The sequence below is a fragment of the Triturus cristatus genome, chromosome 3_2 (assembly GCF_964204655.1).
Source record: "Triturus cristatus chromosome 3_2, aTriCri1.1, whole genome shotgun sequence".
NCBI lineage: Eukaryota > Metazoa > Chordata > Amphibia > Caudata > Salamandridae > Triturus > Triturus cristatus.
The window spans coordinates 283,651,494-283,676,010 of record NC_140584.1 but is presented as its reverse complement, the minus strand read 5'-3'; the positions used below and the strand labels follow the sequence as shown (position 1 = coordinate 283,676,010).

General features: G+C 45.7%; 1 protein-coding gene across 2 annotated transcripts in view; it reads left to right on the top strand.

Annotated features, from left to right (window-relative positions):
- The first annotated feature begins 1,672 nt into the window (after positions 1 to 1,672).
- TAF12 (TATA-box binding protein associated factor 12) overlaps positions 1,673 to 24,517 on the top strand; it is a 107,772-nt gene continuing 84,927 nt past the window's right edge. Inside the window, exons 1-2 of one of the 2 annotated variants that reach the window (XM_085647636.1) lie at positions 1,684 to 1,810; positions 3,006 to 3,150. The gene's annotated coding sequence lies outside the window, so the exon portion shown is untranslated. Of the gene's footprint in view, positions 1,811 to 3,005; positions 3,151 to 24,517 lie in introns of both variants that reach the window. The other variant, XM_085647635.1, reaches the window with a different exon arrangement.

The window sequence follows — 24,517 nt, the reverse complement described above, 5'->3', positions numbered from 1 at the left end:
CTATTGGCAGTTTAACATCATGTGACTTATGGCCTGGCTTTGTGCGTTAAAACAACACAAATGCAGCATGTAACCATGATAACAATCTTAACTGGCATGCTAATGTAGTGCCTCATATATTTCAAGTACACCCCAAAACAATGGCAGCAAGTACTCTGTTTTCCTACGCCACGTGTGAACACATCCCGGTGCCCCTTTGATAAAAAAAAAGTGAGGCAGCCACATTCTTCAAAAGTGCTAAAGGTTAGGGGAAAAATGAAAGGAACCCTACAGTTATTTTAAAACAAGGAAACTAACTTTTTTCTCTATATTTCACTTTTATCAGATTGCGGTTTTGAACTGCAATCAGTATTATGCTTCATTTTTAGGTGGAAAAGGCGGAGTGTTTGTTTTTATATTGTAATTGCATTTATATAGTGCTTACTACACCTGACGAGGCGTATATGTCGCAAAGGAAGTGTGTGTAGGTAACATTTCAAAGATACCTTCAAACACTAAAACATTTGGGTAAAAAAACGGTTATACACATACTAATTTAAAGGTGCAAAAGGTGCACATTTATTAAATTATAATGTTCAATTACCCAGTATTTCACGCAAAATATCAAATTGGGGGATATAAGCAAACAAGTGCTATCTTTTAGTTACAATCCAAACAGATTCACTTCTTATTAAACATCCTACCACACAACCTAGAAAAATGATGTAGAGCAGCAAGATGCCTTGCTGCTAAAACGTGAATATTAAAATGCCAACATATAAACGATTTCAACATTATTCACCACGTTCTTTGACATTTAGGAACATATATGTTAGCAACCGCAGGCGTGGTTTCAAAGCGACTGCTGCAGACTTTAAATCTGGTGAAGCAGTTCCCTGTCGCCATTAACGTATGTGAGCAGTTCAAAACCTACAATGCTATGAAAGGTAGCCTACAGGCGTACGTTTGTTTAGCTTGCAATCCCTAACTCCGCCCACATAGCCACCTAGTGCTACACGTAGTAAAACCTGTAAATGTTGGGCACCCAGAATGATATGCTGCATGGCAAAAAACTTTTAAGGTCCCAAAGGTCAGACCTATTTGTTGTAACGTAGGTATCCCTCTCCTACCGCCCCCCTCACCTCTCCCTTCCCCTGGGCACCCGTACCAGAGCGCGTGCCTACAGTGCTGTGACGTATCAGCTGGCGTTCTAGAACGCCAGCTGATAAGCTGTCAGTTGAGAATTGTCGTGAGGCGTGGACACGCTGTGGTCACTACGTTTTCCTCTCCTGCCCGATGTGCTGTTACTACTGGAAGAATAAACTTACTTGGAACTTCTACTACTACTTGTATTCTTCATTAAAGAATTGGCTATGCCAATGCTTGTTTTTGTAGGCACGGGGAGATTAAGTGATTTGCCCAGAATCACAGGATGTGGACGCGACCCCGAGGCTCGAACCTTGGTTTCCCAGCTCGCCAATCTAGCGGTCAGCTCGATGTCAAGGTGATAAAGAATAAATGTACTTCCATTTCACAAAATCTACACTGTTCCGAAGCGTCCGTTCGATGTTTTCCTTTCATTCCACTTTCATTCACGGAGGGAGCTAAGACTAGCCTGCGCCTGCGCATTAGCGAGGGAGACTGCTGCCCATTTCAAAGACTAGCGCATGCGCACTAGCGTATGAGGAATGTTTCCGGGTCACTGTGTCATAGAGGGGAAGTGCCGGAGGTCGGAGGGAAGAGTAAGAGCTAACGCAAAGGATCCCTGAGAAGACGAATGGGAGCTCTGACTCCCTCTCTTGGAATGGCTGCGAGATAGGACGCTGAGCTGGTGAGTCTGCATAGGTATTGCACACAGATTGCCCATGTCTCAGAGACTGCCACCAGGAACTTCTCCTGCCGCAACCCCCCAGGAGACCCCGTCATAACCCTTCCTCTGACACCTCAGCTATATACTTAGCCTGTAGCCTACCCAGGAAAGTAATTCAGAGACACGGGAGACTCTGAATTCGGCTCTCCTTACCCTGGTTCAACTGTAAGAAATCCTCTCCTCCTGCAGGGGTATCGTACCAAAGCTCCCCGTGCAGAACTCGACCATAAGTCTGTTCCCGGAGCTCTTGGCCCCAGTGATCTTCAGGAAATCTCGGCTAAAGCCACCGCAAAATACCTACTAGAGATTTGGATCCAGAGAATCTCCCACCAAGCAAACCCCAAGGGACCCATAGCTCCGCTCTCATCACTGAGTACTGCTGCTGCTCTTCTAGGAGACCCTGGTCTTAACCCTTTCCCCAAAGGCACCAGTCATAGACACTCCAGACGAATGCGGACACAGCCGTCCCCAAAGAGACACACCAGATAGGATGGTCAGATTTTTTAGAGGCACAAATGTAGGACTCTATTGGCACTCATCGTGGACATAGGGCAAGTAAGGTGCCAGCAATCGCTGATACCGAGGAAAGATAAATGCGCACATTGCAGGACATCTTGCGTGCGCCTAGAGCTCTTGCAAGCAGCGATACACTTTACGAATGCCGAGCGTTAGGAGATGTTTATTTTGGGGTGTGTACGATAAGTTGCAGAGTATTTTTTTGGTGGTAGCCGAAACTCCTCGCTATCGCTACCCTAAGTGAACCCGGTGTAAGGATATTGACTATTAATCGTCTAGTCCCCCAAGAACCAGAGGAAAACAACTATCTTATCTTCTCTTATCTTATCTGCTGGCACTAAGAGCACTTAGAAACTGGCTCATTTCAGTAAGTGATTGGTGTTGAAAACATTGACCGAACCCACAACAAGGTGGTCAAATCACTGGGGTGGGCAGCCAACACCTTCCCAACCACCAGATGTGATATAGTGGCTATTACGTAGTTAGTTACAGCATTATGCTTGCTGGCAAAACAAAAAAATAATTGATGTAATGAGACCCATACGTGGATACTGTTAATGCAAATTAATGCAATTGTTGCTTCGTCTATCTACTTAACTCCCTTAAATTACTGAGACAGATTGGTCATATTTTGTCTTAGGTTCCCAGGGCCATTATTGTAAGAGCCATCTTTGGGTGGAAGATTGATTACTGCAATACACTCCTGTCAAGTCCTCCAAAAAAAGAAACTAAGGAAACTAGAGCTCTCAAAACCAAGGGCGAGGAGTAGTTACTTCTATCTCAAGGTGAGAACATATGACTCCCTACTTGTGCCCACTTGACTGGTTCCCTCCTCATGCTTATGTTATAATCAAGCATAAGATACACAATTGATGGACGGAATGCAGAACAAATCAAAACATTCACCCCCAGTCAAGAGATCTGGGTTAAATCCATCATTCTTTTGGGCTGGACTGTTCCCATGAGGCACAGGGTCAAGACTGATTTGCATATGGCCAGGTCTAAACTGGGGTGGCATGGTGAGCAAAATAATGATGGATTTAACCCAGATCTCTTGACTGGGGGAGAATGTTTTGATTTGTTCTGCATTCCGTCCATCAATTGTGTGTCTCTTGCTTTCTCGCCGGGTATGCCTAGACGTAGTTCCCGGGCTCACTGTGCCACTGGATGCAAGCTATCCTGGCTGAAAAGGGGTGAAACCCCGAAACCGGTCCTAGGATGATTGTTTCCGGTCCAGGGAGGACCTGGCTTGGCAGTTCGGGCTGGACTGTTCCCATGAGGCACAGGGTCAAGACTACTTTGCATATGGCCAGGTCTAAACTGGGGTGGCAGGGTGAGCAAAAGAATGATGGATTTAACCCTGATCTCTTGACTGGGGGAGAATGTTTTGATTTGTTCTGTATTGCGTCCATCAATTGTGTGTCTTTTGCTTTCTCGCCCTGAGTGTGCCTGGTATGCCTAGACGTAGGTCCCAGGCTCACTGTGCCACTGGATTCAAGCTATCCTGGCTGAATAGGAGTGAAACCCCGAAACCGGTCCTAGGATGCTTGTTTCCGGTCCAGGGAGGACCTGGCTTGGCAGTTCGGGCTGGACTGTTCCCATGAGGCACAGGGTGAAGACTGATTTGCATATGGCCAGATCTAAACTGGGGTGGCATGGTGAGCAAAAGAATGATGGATTTAACCCAGATCTCTTGACTGGGGGAGAATGTTTTGATTTTGTTCTGCATTCCGTTCCCATATTCTTGCAACTCGTATTAAAGGCCTATAATATTATCAACAACATAGGTCAGTTTACGTTGGCGACGCCTCATATAACTGGGTGGGTTATTGGAGTATGCTGTTCTCAAGCCTGTCAGGCTAACTATAGAGGTCGCTCTTTCTTTCATTGGTTGACCATTGGTCAACCCAAGTCCTGTTCTCCCTTCCAGGAAGTAAATTGCATTTCAATAGTTTTAGTTTTATCTCTTTTCGTGTATGTATTCTCTGTTCGTAGGCCTCCTCGTTGGTTAGTTCAGCACGTTGCAGAAACATGATAATGCACAATGAGGTTTTTGCCACTCTAAGTTTAAAAAAAAAAAATTGTTATTGTTTTTACATTAAGTAGTACTGATTACTGCAATCTGAAATTGAAATAATGTACAAAATACACAGTTGTGTCGATCACCTATACAGCTCCATTCTAAGTTTGCATTGTTCATATCTCACACATGCCCCCTTTTTATACACACAATAGTGACAGGTTTCCCACGAATAACTCCGATTATGTCCATTAGTCGCTCAGGTCCGGGTCACACTCTTCAGGCGGTGGGGTACATATATTTCCTCTAAAAGCATTCCATTTCCCCCATACCCGAGTCCATTTCACTTTAAGGTTTTTACCCTCCGTGTCTTTGGAGCTTATGATTTTAAGCTAATGCAAACAACATTGCACTTTATTATTATTATTTGGGAATGTATGCAGTGCAACAGCTACTCAAAATGTGTCCCGGTGCTACGAGTAAAATCCAGCCCAACAAATAAAAGAACTAAAAAGCTGACCCAAAAAGCCAGGTCTTGAGAAGTTTCTGAAAGGGCAAGGAAAACAGAATTTCTCCTAAGTTCCCCTCCTAAAACCAACCCTGAGATTCAGATATGGTTTAAGGCCATCAAAGCCTTAAATTGCCCACCGACCATCGTGGACTCGGCCAAATCACTGGGAATAACCCTTGACTGCAACTTGAACATGTGGGACCACATCAACTCGATGGCCAAATCAGCCAGATTCCACCTGAGCTACCTATGGAAACTGAAATCCTTTCTTGATGCTCCAGACCTAAAATATGGCAGTCCAAGCACTAGTCATCTCTAGACTGGAATATGGCTGTTCTACCCTCTCGGTTTTACCCAAGATCTCACTGGCACCTTTAAAAGCCTGCCTCCACGCGGCCGCCAGACTACTTACCGGCACAAGAAAATTCGATCACATTTCTCCACATCTGAATGCGCTGAACTGGCTTCCTCTCGAGGCCAGAATACAGCTTAAGCTGGAATGCATCACACACAAGGCTTTATACTCAAACTCCCCTGCATATCTTGCACAGAAACTTGTGGTATCCGGAGGAATCAGAAATTCCCCGTCCGCCAGAGACCTCTTGCTCCAGCCTGCACGTTTTCGGGGGAAAAAAACATACAATCGGGCTTTTGCTGGGGCTGCGCCAAGAATATGAAACTCCCTCCCACCCGACATCAGAAGAATCCCCTCTCTGGCACGCTTCAAAAAGGAGGCCAAAACCTTCCTTATGGGTAAAATCCTCGTTTAAACTTTTACCTTCAACCACCACAGAGACCCTGATCAATTTCCGGCTATTGCCTCCCTCTGATGATCTAGTCACCCCACCAAGAAACCTGGGGCCTTGTCTTGAGTAACTGTAATGTAAACTGTACATATGTATCCTTCTATCCCTTATGTATCCAGCACCCCGCCCCTTCCCAATCGATTGTATACTCTTATGGTTCCATGCCTTTTGTACAACTCTATGATTCTGTAAAGCGCTCTGATACCCTAACAGGTCAAGTTCGTGCTCTATAAAACACAAAAATAAATAAAACTGCAATAAGATTAAGGCCTTCAAAGTTAATGTTTTGATATTTGATTCCTGACTTCTTATGTTGTGGTTATATATAAAGGCTACCTTAAGGCGTGTATGAACAGCCAGAGCAAATCCTTTACTTCTCCTATATTATAAGTAGGCTTTCCTGTTTTCAGTTTCTATTTTTGGGAAGTTCTGGTGGTGTTTTTTCAGTGTTTTCCAGTGATTTCAATACCTCAAAAAAACAGTGGTTACTCCTTTTCGCGCCATAAACAACAACTGAAACAGTGTTTTACCGGTTTTTATGGAACGCTTTGCTTTTATTACTGCTTTTGCCATTTTTCTTCAGAAAATGTATACTGCTCTACATTTCAGAAGCTTAATACATTCATGAAATACTTTCCATTGTCCTTTGATTCTGCAGCTCAGATTTAACAAGCATTTGCAATGCAATAGGTCTCGCATTTATGCGAGTTTAAGCTATTCGCATTGTAAATGACAATGCCTTTTATTTATGTTTTAAAAACGAAAACAAAAATACAAGGCATTGTTATTTGCAATGTCAATAGCTCAAACTCGCGTAAATGTGAGACCTATTGCATTACAAATGCTTGTTTTAAATGAAAGCGTGAATTGGTCACTCAGCAAGTTGGAAGTTACAGTCTGTGTTCCAGAGTCGCTGCCCCTCTCCTGCTCAGAGTGTGTTGCATTGCCTTGTATCATCGATATAGTGCCCTCACACGTGTTGTGTGTACGAAGCACTGTTTGGCACTTCATTTTGTGTCTTTCAAAGGAATGGCTGACTGCGCATATATTGCATTTTCTGCGTTGTTCAATAATCTCCCATACAACATAGATGATAGCGTATTATCCCCAGCAGTTTTGAGAAATAAACCGCAAACTTAAAGGAAGGCACAGAAACACACACTTGGTCACAGCTATTATCATTCTTTTAGCACTAAAGTGACAGTGGAAGTGCATACCATATTGCATACTGCATACATGCTGTTTTGAACATGTCTGATTTTCAACATGCTTTGGAATACAGGCTGTTCATTAAGACGCCACATGAAATTCACTGCAGACTTTGTATGTAAACATTTCTAAAAGGTGGAGGTAAAGGGATGAGAAGGAAAAAGAGAAGGAAGAAGAGAAAAAACTGAGGGAGGGAGAGGAGAGAGAGAAGGAGGGAGACAATGGGAGTAGGAAGAGGGGTGAGAGGGGCGGTGGTAAACAAAAGGAGGAGAGAGGGAGAGAGGGAAAGAGATAAAAAAAGAAGGGGTGTAGATGATATTGGAGGAGAGAGAGGTGGCGGAAAGCAGAAATGGAAATGCAAATGTGAGGCATTTGACATGGCTATTGCAGCAGGTAAATATAGCCAGACGTGCGCTGGCCAGCTCTGTTGATTTACAGATAAGACCTCCGTTATGGAATGGAACACTGATGTGCTCTGCTGTGAATTACTGTACTGTTCCCTGGAAGCTGGCAAGCTCCCTACACCTTCTGAGTACAGTGATAAATAGTGTCAGTGAGCCCCCAAATGTAAGTCAACACGTCGTGTTCCATCTTTGCTGAAGGTCCCCGTCTTTATGTGCCCCACAGGTTCCACTGTGCATGCTAAACTAGTACACGCATGCTAGGATAAACTAAATGCTTCTGTAGATTGAGGTTGCCAGGGAGTGGTGAGCAGTAATGGTTCATGTGTGACAAGCAATTCTTTATATGTTTGCTTTCTGCTCTACATTTAGAGAGACAGTAGGCATTCTGAGTTTCAGACTCTTCTCCTTCGAGTTGGTGGAAATTGCCCTCGCACTGAGCTCTTTCCCAGCTTCTAGGAGAGGAATCCAAGGTCGACCAGACCACAGAATGCCGATTCTTATGACAATCATGCTGCATGCATTAAAATAAAAATAAAACTTTCAAAGCCCTGTGGGGGTTGCAGGAGGCAGTAACAGGATGGCAGGAGAGCATCGTGGAGGCATCAGTTGGCACGCCTCGGCAGACACACACCCTCAGACTTAACCCTGCGTCTCTGCTTCCCCAGTTATTATATTTTTTAGCAGAAGGAAAACGGCGGGGAGGCTTCCAGGGCAGCTGCTGGCAATTCTAGGCCTGTGACAGGCAACCCAGGGACCTCTGTGCCTGCGAAGCAGAACTGGAGGGGCGTGGGGCACAGGGAGGGTGCACGGGGATGGGTCGGAAGATACATGTCTTCTCACTGAGCCTCCCCCTGGGCATGGGAATGCTAGTGATTAGGGTGGCGCTATTAAACTAAATGTTCATTTACATGGCATTACTATCTATGCAATGTCATGGCCAGTTTTGTAGCTGTGGTGTCTAACAAAGGCTGTAAAATCTGATCGCCCCCCTTGTGTATGAGAGCCCTATTTATTTTATTATTTATTTATTTTTAGCATTTGTAAATCACACTGTGACCGGATTGGTATCCTGGCACTGAAGCCTAAAGTTGTTTGTGGGGGGGGGGGGGCAGAGAATAACATTCTGCTACGGGCCTCTCCTGCTTTGGGAATAACCAAGTCTTCAAGGCGCTCCTGTATCTCAGCAGGTCCGTGTGTGTTTTTAATTTGGCCGGAAGCTTGTTCCACAACTGAGCAGCTTTGATTGAAAATGCTCGTCCACCTTGTCGGGCCTTTCAGAATCTTTGTACCCGAATGAGATTTTCAGTGGCCCCCTAGGAACATATACAGCACAGGGCCCTTGTTCCGAGGGGCCCTGAACACGGGTCCTACAGTCTTGAAGCCAGTGACGCTCTCTAAGGGCTGTCCATGCAGAAGGTCGTCCGGGTCTATTTGATGTTAGCTTAGCAGCAGCTGTCTGCACTCTTTGCGGTCTCCGAACCCCACACTCAGGGGATCCACGGAGAAGAGCCTTACAATACTCAAGCCGACTCCGTGTAACGTTCCGTGCAGTCGGAGATGTGACCTGCACGGGTAGCACCGAGAACAGCTCTCTGAGGCCACGGAGCAGTAAAGACAGACCTCAGCCTCTCTATTAACGTGCGAGGCTCGGCAAAATTGACGCCCAAATTACGAACAGCCTCAGGGGGGCGCAACTCTATCTCTGTGGGTAATGGCCAGAGGATAGGGGTAGTGGCATCGGAACCTTACTCGCAGAACAGCAGAGGAATTCTGTTGTATCCCCATTTAATTTAAAGGAATCAACATTCATCCACTTTACGATGTGTGTTACAGATTGCTGCGTGCCTCCTCAGAGAGTCCTGCACCGAGATATTGCCGGAAAAAATAAAGCCCGTCTTCCACCTCGTGGGGTTCTGAGGTCGCTTGAAGAGCAACACATTTTATGAATGTACATAATTCCGGGTATGACGGTACTTCGGCTGACGGGCTGGATAGTAGTGTCTTTCTTTTAGTTGTGCAAATGAAAAGTCCTTCACCATGCCCCGGCTGTGGTTTGGCGGGCACGTCATCATTCCCTGCATGTTTTCTTAGCTTTAGAAAGAAAACAATCTATCTACTCGTTAAGTAAATGGTCTTTTTAAAGACCTGTGAAGTACTTGATTGCGGCCCGCAGTAAAACAGACGGCAGACCACAACAGCTCCTCTTTCCCCCACCCCCACCCCCCACGTGAGCCAGGCAGGGGGCCTGGTGTTGCTCTGGCCCTTGGGCCATTCACACCTCGGCTCCTCATGTGCAGAAGCAGGGTTTTCCCCTGACACCTCAGCGCCAGGCCGCCACAGGCAGGCCTAGTTTCTAATGCTTTGGCTCCATCAAGTGGCCAAAACGCGCAACAACAATGAAAATCAGTGACACTCGGTTTAAACCAGGTCAGCTGATTTTCGTCCGGTAGGGTATTCTCGAGCACAATCGGTTTAAACCGAATTCCGGACAGGCTAATTATAAGTGGCATTTTATGATAATGTTAAGGTTTGGTATGGGCACATAACATACAGGTTGGCTGTCGTACCCAAAATAATGAACATGACATACATTAGAAATTTGTGTAGGTGGCATAAGTATCTATAGAAAACAAACCAAGATTTCTCAGTGACCAAGGTGCTTTTATTCATGATGCTTTCGTTATACGAGTCCATACATCCATAGCTTTTCCTAGCATATGAAAGTCATCATTGGGATGACATTTTTAGGTCTCGCCTGCGAACGCAGCGCGGAGCGCTGCTTTCGGCGAGATCTATTGTTGCTGACTTGCCTCGGAAGGGGGACAGGAGATGTGCACGCGCAGGCTCTCGGCGGATTTGAGTTGGTGTACGCGCCTACAGCCACGCGGCAGCGTGCACATCTCCTGTCCCTCTTCCCTCGCAAGCCAGCATTTAGTTTCACTTTCTACATATGGAGAATCCCACTCACCCGGTCTGCGGGGGGAATCCTTCTGAACGGCGGCTTCCGGAGCACTCCAGCTCCACTACTGCCAGCACGACGTGGGGCTCTCTCCTTATGCATGGGAGCCCCGCACTGCTATCTGCCGCTCTTCACCCGGGCCCCCTCCTGGGACCCGGGACTTCAGCTCCCACACCGGCTGCACGGGAAAGTAACAGGTACTGCGCATGCGCGGGCAGCCCTCGCCTCCCAGGTCTCCTCCCCAGCCCGGAGCTGCTTTCTGTTTTGCTTGTTTCCCGGAGTCTTTATTGTGGTTGTCATTGTAAGACTGCCTCTGTATGTGTGACTTCAGTCTCTAAATTACTTTTCACTTTTGGTGCTTTGCGAACCTTCTTGAATATGTTCATAGCAGTGAGCCATGTCCTATTATGGAGGATAATGCTATCAGTGGTAGTTACTTACTAATACGATCACACAAGCAACTGCTTGAAAAACCACGAACACGACAACCCTGTCTTAGTACTTTCGTAGCATTCCTCTGCATCTTCAGCATCAGCCCATCTGATTCTACACACCCACCCTCCCCGCAACAGTTAAAACTGGCACAAAAAGCAGCAGTGGAGCGCTGCTCACTACCTCCGAGTGCTGATGGTCAGTGGGTGGGGAATGTATTCGTTTTTATTTTCAGATGAGAGCGCCAGGCAAAGCTGCATCATATTTCATCTTGGTTATAACTTGAGCATTTAAGAGGAACTTGCTCTGAGCCACTCCAGGCATCTGATTCCAGCCAGCCCCGACCATTCATTGGCTCATCCACCTCTAGTAAGCAGTAGATAAAGCAGGGTCTTCTTAGTGTGTGTACAGGGTTAAAGATGCATATGTATGGTTGTCAGGGTTAACTGACTGTTACATGTGTGGGCGACCTTACTGTTAGTTTTGTAAGTGCAAGTAGGGGATATCGTTTTTGTATTCGTGTGGTGTGCCAACCTTGTAGTATTATGTGTGGATCAGTTCAGTTCGTCACTTTATCCAGAAGGTTTTCCCTTCCATAAAAGTAAATGCATATGTAACAGTCGACATTCCATTCAGTTATGAACATAAGTACATTATCAAACTATTATATATCAAATAAAAAACATATCTGTACGAAACGCTATGGATTAAAAAGCGAAGATTAAAAATACAAAATAGCAGCGGATTGTTATAATGATAACGTGCCACGTTCCCCCACAGCATGACTTAGAAATGTGCCTACGTGTAAACATGTTTCACTGTCAGCAGTTGGAAAATTGATTAAAACATTGCTCCACTCAGTCTAATGTTGTGATATTTCCTTTTAAACAGTGGAATCAAGAATAACCTTGTATACAATTCATAAGATTTACAGAATAAATAAAAAAAGTTTCATGGTTTGGCCTGACTTATTATTACAAGGGCAGGAATTGCTGCAAGATTTGCTTGGTACCCAAAAGGAAAACACAGTGAATAGTGGACTGTGTCAGCTCTAAACCTAAATAACAGGGAGTGCTCCCATCTCCCACAAGGCTGCTCGAAATAAACGGGTGATGACGGTGAGGTACTCTGGGGCAGATATGCGTTTATCAGTGGTTTCCCTACTACACTTCTAAAACAACTTTCTCGTTCTTAGTCATAAAAAGCTAAAGCTACTTTCTTTTTTTATTAAAAGAAGGGCATAATCTCTCTTTACAAAAGTTCTCTCCTTAACAATTTTTCCAAATTTCGATTTAATATATGCCAACCATGGAATTCGGAGTTCATTATCACAGGAGATGCATGTAAGTAATGCCTGATCATTACTCCAAATGGATAACCAAAGTAACAAGCATTTGCAATGCAATAGGTCTCAAATTTACGTGAGTTTAAGCTATTGGCATTGTAAATGTTTTAAAAACGAAAACAAAAATAAAAGGTATTGTTATTTGCAATGTCATTAGCTCAAACTTGCATAAATGCGAGACCTATTGCATTGCAAATGCTTGTTTTAAATTCTAGTGTACGCTGGATGTGAAATGGATCGGCTGCACTTGGGGGTCTGGAGATCTGATGTTGATCCACTCACTGAAATCAGGTTGAGCGAAGTGGTCCTCGGGCCTCGAAAATTCTACTTGCCCATTCGCTATGGCGAGTCAGATTTTTCAGGTCGAGTTATTTTTAGGACCTACAGGTCCATTCTGGCGAGTGAACTTGAGCTGGAAAGGAACAGGTGTGCTGTTAATTCAGAAAGCGAATGAGCAATAAAGATGCCTTTAAGTCTTGTTTTTATTTAGACACTTTGCTATCTGTTCATGGGCAGGTCAAATTACAGTTTCTTTTGCTAATTGCTGCTTATCTTATCCTTGAAAATGGTGGTTACTTTTCTTTCTGTTACTACATTTAGAGGATTTTGTCAAGTGAGCTGTCTGACTATCATGGTGAAACAAAAGGCAGCATGATGCCAGTTTTTTCCTAACACTGTATTTAAATAGAAGGTACATGAATATTACAAATATATCAGAAGTGATAAAAGCACCTCTGAATTAAAACAAGCATTTGCAATGCAATAGGTCTCGCATTAGGAAAGTTTGAGCTTTTTGGTATTGTAAATTGACTAATTTTTTATGTATGTGTTGGTATTGAAATTACTAGCTTTCTCATGTACAATGTCAATAGTTTTAACTGTTGCAAATGTGACATCTTTAGCATTTGTAATGCAATATGTGTTGTATTTACGTGACTTAGATGTATTGATATTACAAATAACAATGGCTTTTAATTTTTGCAAATAATTAATACTTAAAATAAAAGTTAATGTAAATTATAATGGCAATCGTTAAGTTTGTAAGCGCAGAAAGCGTGCAGGGTAAACTTGTTATTTTGGTTGTTTGAGACTCAGATCTGGGCAAAGCTGCAAGAAAACACGGCGGGGGGAGGGCGGTTGAGAGATAGGCGAGAGGCATGTGTGTGGCAAACACTGTTGGGGTGCGTGACATATAGATCTGGGCAAAGCTGCAAAAAAACATATGGTAACTTAAATCCTTAGACGCAGAATTAATGGAGCTCATGTTATCGACCTTAGAAGGATGAAAAGTGAATGAGCGCGGCCTATTTTGTAAACGCAGAAAGCGTGCAGGGTAAACTATTTTTTTGGGTTGTTTGAGACGCAGGGGTGCGTGTGATCAGTGCCTGTGTGTGTGAGCAGTGGGGCTGTGTGTGTGAAGTGCCTAAAGTAGCAAGAAAACATATGGTTATTTAAATCCTTAGACGCAGAATTAATGGAGCTAATGTTATCGACCTTAGAAGGATGAAAAGGGAATGAGCGAGGCATATGTTAACTTTGTAAGCGCAGAAAACGTGCAGGGCAAACTTATTATTTTGGTTGTTTGAGACTCTGATCTGGGCAAAGCTGCAAGAAAACACGGAGGGGGAGGGCGGGCTGTGTGCTGAAAGGAAAAGAGAACACAGGCATGAAAGTGAAATCGATGGATGGCAATGCGTCCGTGAGACTAGCCCTGTGGTGGGGGAGGGACAGTTGTGAGAGGCGCCATGAGGAAACAATCTCTCAGCATGCTGTGGAGGGGGGCGGGGAAGCGCATTCCAGGCGGGGGAGTGGACCCTTTGAAGTATGAGGCTGTGGCTACACGTTCACGCGCCAGTGGGCTGAAGCGCTTTCCCCAAACGGATTGCATGGCGGCACGATGCACGTGATTGTGCACGTGCTCGCCATGCAATCCACTTTTTGGAGCACTTTGAAATGCCCCTCTTACTAGAGGCTTGCATAGCGATTGCGTAAACGCAATAGCTAGGCGAGACCTAAAAACAGAAGTGTGATGCAAACAGATTTAAATAGGAGCGAAACAAATCAGAACACTACACTTGGTGTTGTGCAAATGACAAATATTTGCAGGAACTGGATTCTGTGCCAGGACTGGAGGCGAGGATTATGCTCTGCTCTCTATTTGTAATCCAGCAGATTTAAACAACCATGTTAAAAAGTCCAACTTTCCCAGCAGGCAATGGGAAAGCCCAATCAGGCATCAGTCAATGAATTTAGGCAGATGTCCCCAGATTAGTTTCCTCTTTCTTTCCTACCTCTAGCAGATAAGTCCCCTTTACATTATTCTGGCTTGAAGTATTTTGAGAATATTATTAATCAAGAATTTGGTGCTTAACTGCTGCTTTTGCCCATTATTAAGTAGTCTCCACCGTAGGAACGTGTCTCAGCACTCCAGTTGCGGTAGCCTCCAGAACCCCTCAAGTGCAGTGAACCCAGCCGCCCACTGGGCGGCACAAACGAGCCACGTCTCCTTGCTCTGCAGGGGACACGTTTTAGTCAGTTCCACTGAAACTAATGAGCCTGCGCCCAAGCTGCCTAGAAGCCTCTGACACCCGCGTTTCATGGGGGTGTATTAATTCATAACAGGACATCCAATCTCCCACGTTGCGGTCAGTATACGCCATAAGGTTAATCCCTGCGTTTCTCCTCACGACCGATTCTTCTGTTCAGGGGCAGAGCCCAGGCAAGTGACAACCGGATATATCTGCACGGGTGAGTGTGTTCTCCTCTCCCGCCCCCCCCCTCCCCCAATCCCAGGGCATAGACCTGGGGTGGGGGTGCTCAGTGTGGCTAAAACCAAGGCTGGGCTGCCCAGCGCCATAATGGCTTTATGCTACCTTGAATATTGGCAGTTCCTTTGTGCTCTGCGCCCAATTACTGTGCTGGCCTCTGCTGCTGCTTGCGTATAATCATATGCCTTTCCCTGCTATCATTGCATTTCACCCCTGTGCAAGTTATCTGTTTGGACTTATCTGCACTCTCAGGCCAACCGTGTAGGACAAATACACTGAGGAAGAGTCCCTGCAGATGATAAATTCTGTGAGGCAGTAGACGCATCCATCAGGCAGTGGCGTCAGCAATGGAGCCCCTTGAACACCAGCCATCGAGTTGGCTTATGCCTGCCTGGCCCCTCAACTTGTTGAATGATTCCTGCCCCGCACTGGGTGCATTCTCATTTCCCAAGCACGCTTCTAAGCGAAAGAGCGATTCGGCCATAGATCTGAGCACTTTGGAGTGGGTCCCCTTGCCCAACATTGCCAAATATGTGGCGTCATGCCTTAGGAAGCCATTAGAAAAGGAGGTGCAGGTGCACCTTATGGCTGAATGACCTCACCCCTTCCTCTCTGGCAAGGAGGCCCTCACGTCCGAGTTGGATACCAGAATGACCACCTTCTTGCAAAAATATTTACGAGACCCCAAAAAGGGTATAGATAGATTCTGCAAGGACAAGCTCCTTGACATCTGTTGTCCCCTCACAAAAACTTTAAACCTGAACAGAGGACGCCAAATGCCTCCAGCACTTTGGGCTCGCCAGAGGTTCTCTCAGGCTGGGCAGTGTGCAGTGATATTCTTAAGGAATGCTAACTGTGCCCTGTCCACGCAGCTCACTTTTGGTGAAGGTCGACCCCAATCAAGGCTGGTGCTGTGGGGCAGGGCGGGCTCTTCAGGGAACTTTTTATCAAGGAACTTGGCAAATTTGTCGCTACCATTACGTCCTTAGATAAGGCGCGGGCATCTATTAAAAATATTTTTCACCCCTGAAATTTTTGTCAGGGCCAGCCGTGGCCGAGGGTTCTGGACTATCGGCTTCTATACCTAGGGCCCTCAGTGAGGCTTCAGGGAAATCCAGGAACAGTCCAGATCAGGGGAGTTCTTCCCCTCCAGACGTGGCCAACGTGGACACAACGCCTGAGGCTCCTCCAGAGGAGATTTTCAAGCTCAAACCCGTGGGAGTTCACCATTCTTCCCAGCAAAAAGTGGGAGGTCTGTAGGCACTATTCAGTCACAATTGGGAGAGACTTACCTCAGACGCATGTGTCCTGCAGACCATCCAAGGCTTTCACATAGAGTTCTACGGAACCCCTGTCCAAGACTCACTCCCACGCTCGCTGGTATTTGCAGAGGGTCAGGCAGTCTTGAGAGACCAAGAGGTTGCACATCTCCTGCAAAAAGATCGATTACCCACACTTACCTCTACACCACTGGTTTCCTCTGCAATATCTTATTGGTAAAAAAGCAAGATGGTGTGCTGCGGCCAGTGATCAATCTCAGAGAATTCAATGGGTGGCTGGCAATGTTCCCTCTAATTTTTTTCCTTTGTGTGCGGCAGTGGAGGGTCTCTGTGCGCTGCATCCTTGGCTATGTGCGCCAGGCGCCAGGTGCAGCGCCAAATGTCACTCCAAACGTTTACTTTAAAAAGTGAGAAGATGGTGCATTTTTACACAGACAGCGCCACGTTAAGGGTTTTAAGGTCGGTTTGCAAATTGGATAAACACGCCATGACATTAATTGGTTACACAGGCAAGTACACTTCAGGTTTAGAAAAGCACAAGACTCCAAGGGGCATATTATCAAGAACGGCGTAAAAATTATCGCCGCTTTAGCGGCAGGAAACTGCCGCTAAAGCGGCGATAATGGGCTTGATAATATGCCCTTGAGAGAATTCCAATAGAAGCCCATGTTCTGGTGTGAACCTGGGCTTCTATTGGAATGCTAAAGGGCATAATATCAAGCCAATTATCGCCGCTTTAGCGGCAGTTTCCTGCTGCTAAAGAGGCGATAATTTTAACGCCATTCTTGATAATAAGGCCCCAACGGTGGTACCATCATAAGGTTTTACTAAAGATTCTCAACTGCAGCACTGTTCATTGGGTGGGGAAATGTTGCCTCTTTTGTTACTTGCGGTTTAGAAGTTTGAATCCTAATATAGAACAGTAAGCTATTAACTATCAAAGGATTCCCTCACTGCCACATGCCACAGGTGCCCCTCATCTCCCCATAGCTCCTCCCCATTATGACCTCCTCCTCGGATTCCCTCACTGCCACCCTCCAACAGTGCCCCTCATCTTTACTTAGCCCCTCTCTCATATGCATTTCATTTGTTGTATAGCGCTACTCATATCAGTGCAGTGTGTGTCAGTACTTTACACCACGCACACATTATACAGAGACAATGAATCATACAAGTATGTAAATCAGTCTACAGGGAATTTCACATAAGCCAATGAGGATTACAAGGTGTAGGAATCACATGTCATCCATACTGGTGGGCAGTATATTTTAAGAAGGTTTGGTCTGGGGAAACACAACCTTAGGATTTAAAGAGTATTCCATGGGGGTCAGCTTTACTGATAAAAATGTATATCTGCCCGAACATACTCATTTTAGCAACGTTAGAATAATGAAAGACTGGAGGAGTTCTAACTATATCACAAAACAAAAAAAGCCAAGTTCTAACTATACCATTCATGTTTGTCTGCAGCTCTTTGATGACAGTTCATTGGTCACTGTCCTATGTTAGGATTGTAACTTCTGAACTGCAAGTAACACAAGGGTGTCTGTGACAAAGGCAGTAACCCACTGAGCTATCCACATAAAATACAGTTCATCTGACAGACAAATGATTGCTCTTCAGCAGGATCACCAGTGTTATCTGGGCATTGTGCACTGTCTTATTGTTGTCCTGCATCGGCCATGATAATGATAAAAACTGTTTAAATGAAGCACACACTGTGCAGATTTTAAAAAGAAAAAAAATGTAGTAACACATTCTCGTACCTACTCCATTAGTCAAACTTTGTGTCACAGCCTGATGTGATAAGCCGCTGCAGGGGTAAGGAAAGGTAAATAGGAATAAATAAACTTCTTCTCTCCTGCGCTGCACAGAAAAAGAAAAATCCACGCAGCAGAACAGTAGGCAAAGGTTACCATTGTCAAAGAAAGGATTTGTCGCCTTTCGCCATGTGGAGATGAAGGGGTGAAACAATAAATAAAGCCAGGTTAACATGTAAATGGTCTTTTAAAGACCTGTTAAGTACTCTGGTGCGGCTACGATAATCTCTAAAACTGTCTGTGTGCTCCCGGGAAGCTGTGTCGTCCCGGGCTGACACACACGAGGGGGGGGGGGTGCAGCACTTTGAGCCCAATGGCGTTGCGCATCTGCCTTCAAGCCCTCACTGCGAGGGCCAAGGCTTCTATTTGGCTAGGACCAGGCCTGGTGGGCAAGAGTGTGGGCTTTTGTTTAAGTATTTATGTTAATCACAGCTCGTGAAGGGGCTGTGATTAACATGAATACTTAAACAACAAAAACCCACAATCTGCCCCGCAAGTGCCGACAGCCGCAAGCCCGCAAGCCCCCAAGCCCCCAAGCCCCAAAGCCCGCCTTACCTTCACTCCCGACACCGCATCCAGGAAGTGAGTGATTTTCGCGCCGCTCGCTTTTTTAAAGCAGCGTCGCGATTCACGCGCGGGATGTCGTGGGTGTAGACCTCTGTGCCTTCACCCACTGCACGCCGCTCTCCCAAGATAAACCAAGCAAAAGCAGGCGAAGGAGGGAGGCTTTGGAGGAGATCTTCATGGCTTCACAGCCCCTGTAAAAACCTCACTGTATGCCTCTGTTCTCTCCACTTAATGATGCTCTCCGGGGTTGATACGAGTGGGAACTGGGTAGAAGAAGGAGGCCCAGAAGATCAGAGGGAGAGCTTAGCCCGCTGAAAGACCTCTGAAGACTGCTGAGAACTGCCGTATAGCTCTGCTTTGTTGCTGAACCACACCCACAGTCTCCATGATTTTAAAAACTTTTTTTTCACTTTTCCCATTTGCAAGAGTATCATTTGCAACAAAATTGTTTAATAAATTGACCGAAATAGTTTTTTTCAGAAAATGAAATAATTTTCATTGATTCATGGAATGTTAGAGTGTTTGCGTACTTTTACAGCCTACGATGTCCAACTGATTTTGTGACACAATACTGTAAGATGATGTCAGGACAATATTTAAAACTGATTTTGTGACATAATACCGTACGATGATGTCAGAATAATAATTGAGCAGAAGGACCCAAGGAATGACAAACCAGTTTGTCTTGGATATCACTTCCTGTTGAGGAAGTATAGAAAGTCAATGCTTAATTTGTAAATGTAAGAATGCCGGAGCCGAAAGCTCTGGCTCTGAAGTCCTCTGCCAGTGCAATTTAACGTCGGCCTCTTTAATTCACAGACATGCCAACCCTCCCGATTCAGGCGGGAGACTACCGATTTTAAGGCTAGTCTCCCGCCTCCCGATTCCTCCAAGCAAAAACCCGATTCCTCGGGGGTTTCAGCTGACAGGGCTTGGTATTGTGTAACGTGCTAATTCTTTCAGAAATTGTCAGAGTGGCAATGCAGGGGTTCTAGAAGGGGTGAGAAACTGACAAAGCTAACAAGCGAATGGTCTGTGAAGTACTCGGGGGCGGCTGTGTGTGTGCCTTGGCTGCCATACAGGGGGGGTGGGGCGGGGGTGGTGTATGCACTGCCAGCAACCTGCCAGGCCAGTGAGTGCAGAACACCTGCAGCACCCTCTCTCTGCCTGCCATTGCGCTCCATGCTTCTGAAAGGTAAGAAAAAACGTGCATTTGCGTTTCAAATGTCCGATCCTGCAGCAGCACACTTCCAAGGCCCAAACATGACAGTAACCCGATTCAAATCTCCCACTTTGCCCTTCTGAAATGTTGGCATGTATGAATTCAGTGCCAGATACTCCTTGCAATTTTATCTGCCTCTTGCATGTTCGTGCTTTCTCCCTTTGTGCCAGCAGGTAGTGTCGAGCTGCAGGTGCTAAGAAGGGGTGAAAAAAAACGACAAAGCTCATTAACGTGCAAAATGCCTTTTAAAAACCCGTGAAGTACTCGGGTGCGGCTGTTGGGTGCCCGGGAAGCTGCCTCAGCACGGGGGCCCACACACGACGGTGGGGGGTGAGGAGAGGCTGAGGCTGAAGCTGAAGCACTTTGAGCACAATGGCCTTTGCGCGCCTGCAACATCATGTCTCTGCCTCCCGCATGGATTTCGCGCCGCTCGCGTTTTAAAAAGCGGCGGTGCGAACAGTCTCGTAGGGATGTCTGTGCACGCTAAACCCAGGGCACTGCGCGCGCCGGCTGACCATCGCGCGCGCCCGCAGCTTAGTGGGAACAGTGGTGGCTGGTCTGCCGCCACTTTAAAATGGAGGTAATCCATCTTTAACGCAACCTGCTCCACCCGATGACTGGATGGTGTGCTTAGATCTCAAAGACGCATATCTGCCGGGCCCCATTTTTGCCCAGCCGCAGATTTCTGCAATTCTGGTGGCGAGATCAAGTGTACGAGTTCACAGCCCTACCTTTTGGACTCTCCTCAGCCCCCTAGTGTTTCACCATGGTAAGGAAACCGGTGGTGGAATCCCTCAGGGCTTTCGTCTTGTAATGTATTTAGACAGCCGCCTCCTCTTGGACCAATGTCCACTGCTGTTGACGGAACAGCTGCAAACGACAGTCAACTTGATGGAATCCTTAGGTTTTGTTATCAACAAGCGAAGTCACTCCTGGTCCCGTACAAACAGATATTTCTCGGTTTTGTTATCAATTCGGTGGAAAAGAGCGTAAGCCTCTCTTCCCAGAAGGTGGCCAAGATCTGACGGGAGCTGAAAAGGACGCTGTCCAGACTGTCAACCAACTTTCAACAGGTGGCATGAGGCGTGGTCCTTTTTGTTCTCAATACAAGCAAACTTTCCAGGCCCTCTTCACTACAGAGCTCTCCGGTGCCTCATGGCCTTCCACCTGCGAAACGGTTTGTGATACTCAGAGCAGATTCCCCTCATGGAGGAGGTCAAACGAGTCCCAAGCCTTTCACAAGAGGCTGAAAGAATGCTGGCCGCAGCGTGGGCAGATGGAACCAACAAGCATTATAGATCTGCAAAGTCCAGATGGGTTTGTTTGGTGTTTTCAAAACAGCCAGGATCCGATGGGGGTGAGAGGTGGTTCCAATCATGAATTTATTGGCATCCCTAACATCCCACGGTTTGGCCTACTGGACAATGAACATGTATAGATCGGCCATTTCTGCAGGCCATGTTGGAGTCCCCAATGGGAGAACATGTCCGAGCTCGGGATATCTCCGGCAGGGTTCCCCTCTACCCCCACGGAATTACCTTTCACATTTCCAGACGCACTAAGTCAAACTCAAAAGTGGTGTCATACCTGGCTTTTCATAAAGCCCCGAAGTTGTATGTGGTACGCTGCCTGAAAGCTTATGAGAATATGACGGAGGAGTTCTGTCCCACCCGGAGAGTGCCAGTTGTTAATCTTTCTCAGGAAACCTTTTAAAGCAGCCGCTCCTCCCACCATAGCACAATGGATCCGTTGGGTCATGCAGAAGTGAGAATTGATGTCTCGCAGTTTGGGGCCCATTCAGATAAAGGTGCAATGGCATCCGAGTCATTCCCTCTAGGGGCTCACCTAGGAGACATTATTAATGCAGCATATTGGCCTTCGGACTCCATGTTTAAACAGTTTTACTTCCAACCGGTTCTGGACATGGCATCTTTTGTGGTTAACAAGCTTAGAATGAGCGTAATCCTCACCTCCGGTCCTGACATAGAATGAACAATTTCCTGCCTAGTAAACATGAAGAAAAGTTTCAATTTCATTAAGTACCGGAGGGGAGGATTGTTCCCACCCAATGTTCCTGCGAACTTCTTTTTCCTGCCCAGGAGGTTATGGGGGATTATGAATTGAGTTAAGTTACAATATGAGAACCTCGTATGGTATGAGTATTGCTTTTGGTAGGATATTGGGAATGTTGCAGACATTCTATAGTACAATATCTAATCTGCTCTTTTTCCCCAAAGATGAACGTTCTCTGATGGTGCAGTGTTATGATTATGTAGAAATGTTGGTGCCCATAATCATAAGAACGGGTTTATACGTTCTATGTTCTGGGTTCTTTCAGGTTCCGAGAATAACAAATAATAATGCAAAGAGATGGAAGCACTGCTGTCGTAGTCAAGAAAGAGGATCCTTTTCGTGGGGCCTCTGCCTATAGTCATTGGACTGGCTGCTGATGGGTTGAAATGTGTTAGTTCCTTTCCCTTTGCCTGCTGGGAATGCTTGTCTTTTACATGTTTGTTGAAGTATGCTAGACTAGAAATAATGGAAGAAGGCAGAGCATAATCCTTGCCTCAGTTTCCTTAATAGAACTGAAATTTCCCTTCAACTTTACTAGGAACATTTTCAATTCCAAGCATTCTTGTTTGTACACTGTATAGTTTTATCAGTAAAACCGCATGCCAGTGGGATATTTTGCGGCTATTTCTATTGTCAATGTGCTGATTGCAAAAGAGGGGTGCTACCACGTCAAGCTTTAGTTTTTTCATTATCTGTTTTATTAGTGAAGGATAAAACAGTTGACTGGACAAAGCACAAGATTCGTTAAGCATCACTTGTACATCTTACATTTTTAACTCTTAACACTGTGACACATAATTCAAGCTCTGTCTTTAATCTTGTTGTACTGCATGCATATATATTGCACCCATGTATACAATGCAATCTTAGTGGTTTCAATTGCTGAGTGGAGTCCTAGCTTCCCAAACCTCGATGCTCAAATGAATTATGTCAAAATCTCAACCTCTGCCTTATTGTGTGTGTTTGGCAAGCTTGTATTGACTTTGTACTGATATTGCCGCGAGCTGTGTCTCTTGCGTGTTAGCTCCCGCCTGTTCCAGCATTTCTCTCCTTGTTAGGTATGTGTGGTAACTGTTCCCTATGTTTTGGGGTCGACTGCGTAGTGGTAGTAGGTCGTTAAATGCCTTGGATTGTGTGCTGCAATAGGTGTCTCTGTGCCACATTTCGATTGTGGGGAACGGTCCCGTGGTCGCATTGCTATGTAACGCTTAGCCAATAGCAGCTCCACCACTATCAGTTTACAATGTGTGTTCCCAATTTGTTAGGTGTATCCCAGTAGGGCCACAAACGGAGCCACCTCTGGTGTAATCCCCGTTATCTGCTCTAGTTCTCATAAATGGCCTCCAAAAAGGCTGACACTTCAGGGCATTGCCAGGCAACATGTATGAAATTAGCTAGTGGGTCTGATAGCCTATGGCACTCTGCTGTAGTCAGAAGCCCGTACCTATGTAACTGCTCCGGAGTGTAGTAGTTCCTATTAATGTATTTCAATTTGATTAGCCTGTCGGACGTTTTCTGACACAGCTTTCGTCATTTTGCAACCATATTTCCAGCTTTTGTCATCAATCATTCTGCCTAGCTCCCTTTGCCTGTCTTGTCTAGCTTTTGTCATGAGCGGTCTGCGGCTTCTTGCGCCGCCGAATAGAGCCTAGTGATTGGTTTGAAGGGCTTACTCTCTTTTATTATAGTGGTTAAAGCTGGCATGTCTATGGGCTCTCGCATATCTTCTCCTAGCGTGGACCGTAGCGCTTGTCTGAGTCTGTGAAAATGAAAACTTGTCCTGTTTGTAGGGGCCTTTGTTGGTTATTCTCTCCTCCCAGCTTTTCATTGTGCCCTCCCTAAATAAATCACTCCTATTTACAACGTTCAGCGCCTTCAAGGTTGCTATCAACTCTTGCACCTGTCCGATCTTAAACCAAGAACACCAATCTTACGGGATAATGGAAAAGTATAGAAGTGCGCCCGCCTGTTTTTCAAGGAGGCTCCACCAAGGTTACACAGTGGTGTTCAGAGTATCGAAACAGCCATAGCGTCTCTTTGGTGAGGAGAATAATAGTTGGAGGAGAGTCCCGGGCTCAGCAGAAACTCCCATGTAGAGGTATGGCAATTCTGGAGGCCCATGAAACCAGTAGTGTAAGCTTTGCGCCGCTTTATAGTAAATCCCAAATTCTGGGGCACTTAGTCTACCCATGTCATAAGGCAATGTGAGCGTCTCCCATTTGGCTTGCGGTGGTTGTTTTCCAGCCCATGCTAGTTTGAGCAAGATGGAGCGTAATGTTGCGAAAAATGATTTTGTCAGCAGGATAGAGAGGTCTTGAAATAAAAACAGGAATCTAGTTAATACGACCATTTTCATGATGGCTACACGTCCAGCCAGAGTCAGAGGGAGCTTCATCCAATGATCAGTGTCTTTTTCTAACTTTTGTATTGCCTTCCCATAGTTGTCTCTGACTACTACTGCTGGGTGTGTGTGTACCTGTATGTCCAAATATCTAACAGATTCTACTGACCAATTTAGCGGGAACTCCAGGGGGATCTGGTGCATAGCCAGGGTAAGAGGGAAGATTATTCATTTTCCCCAGTTCATGCGAAGTCCGGATAGTGCCATATACTGTACCACCTCGCTGAGTATATAGCAATGTGTCGTCCGCATATGCGAAAACTATGAGAATACATCCTGGGAAGCGAATGCCTATGTCAATGCAGGCACTCACTAGTGGTTCAGCCACCATGGCG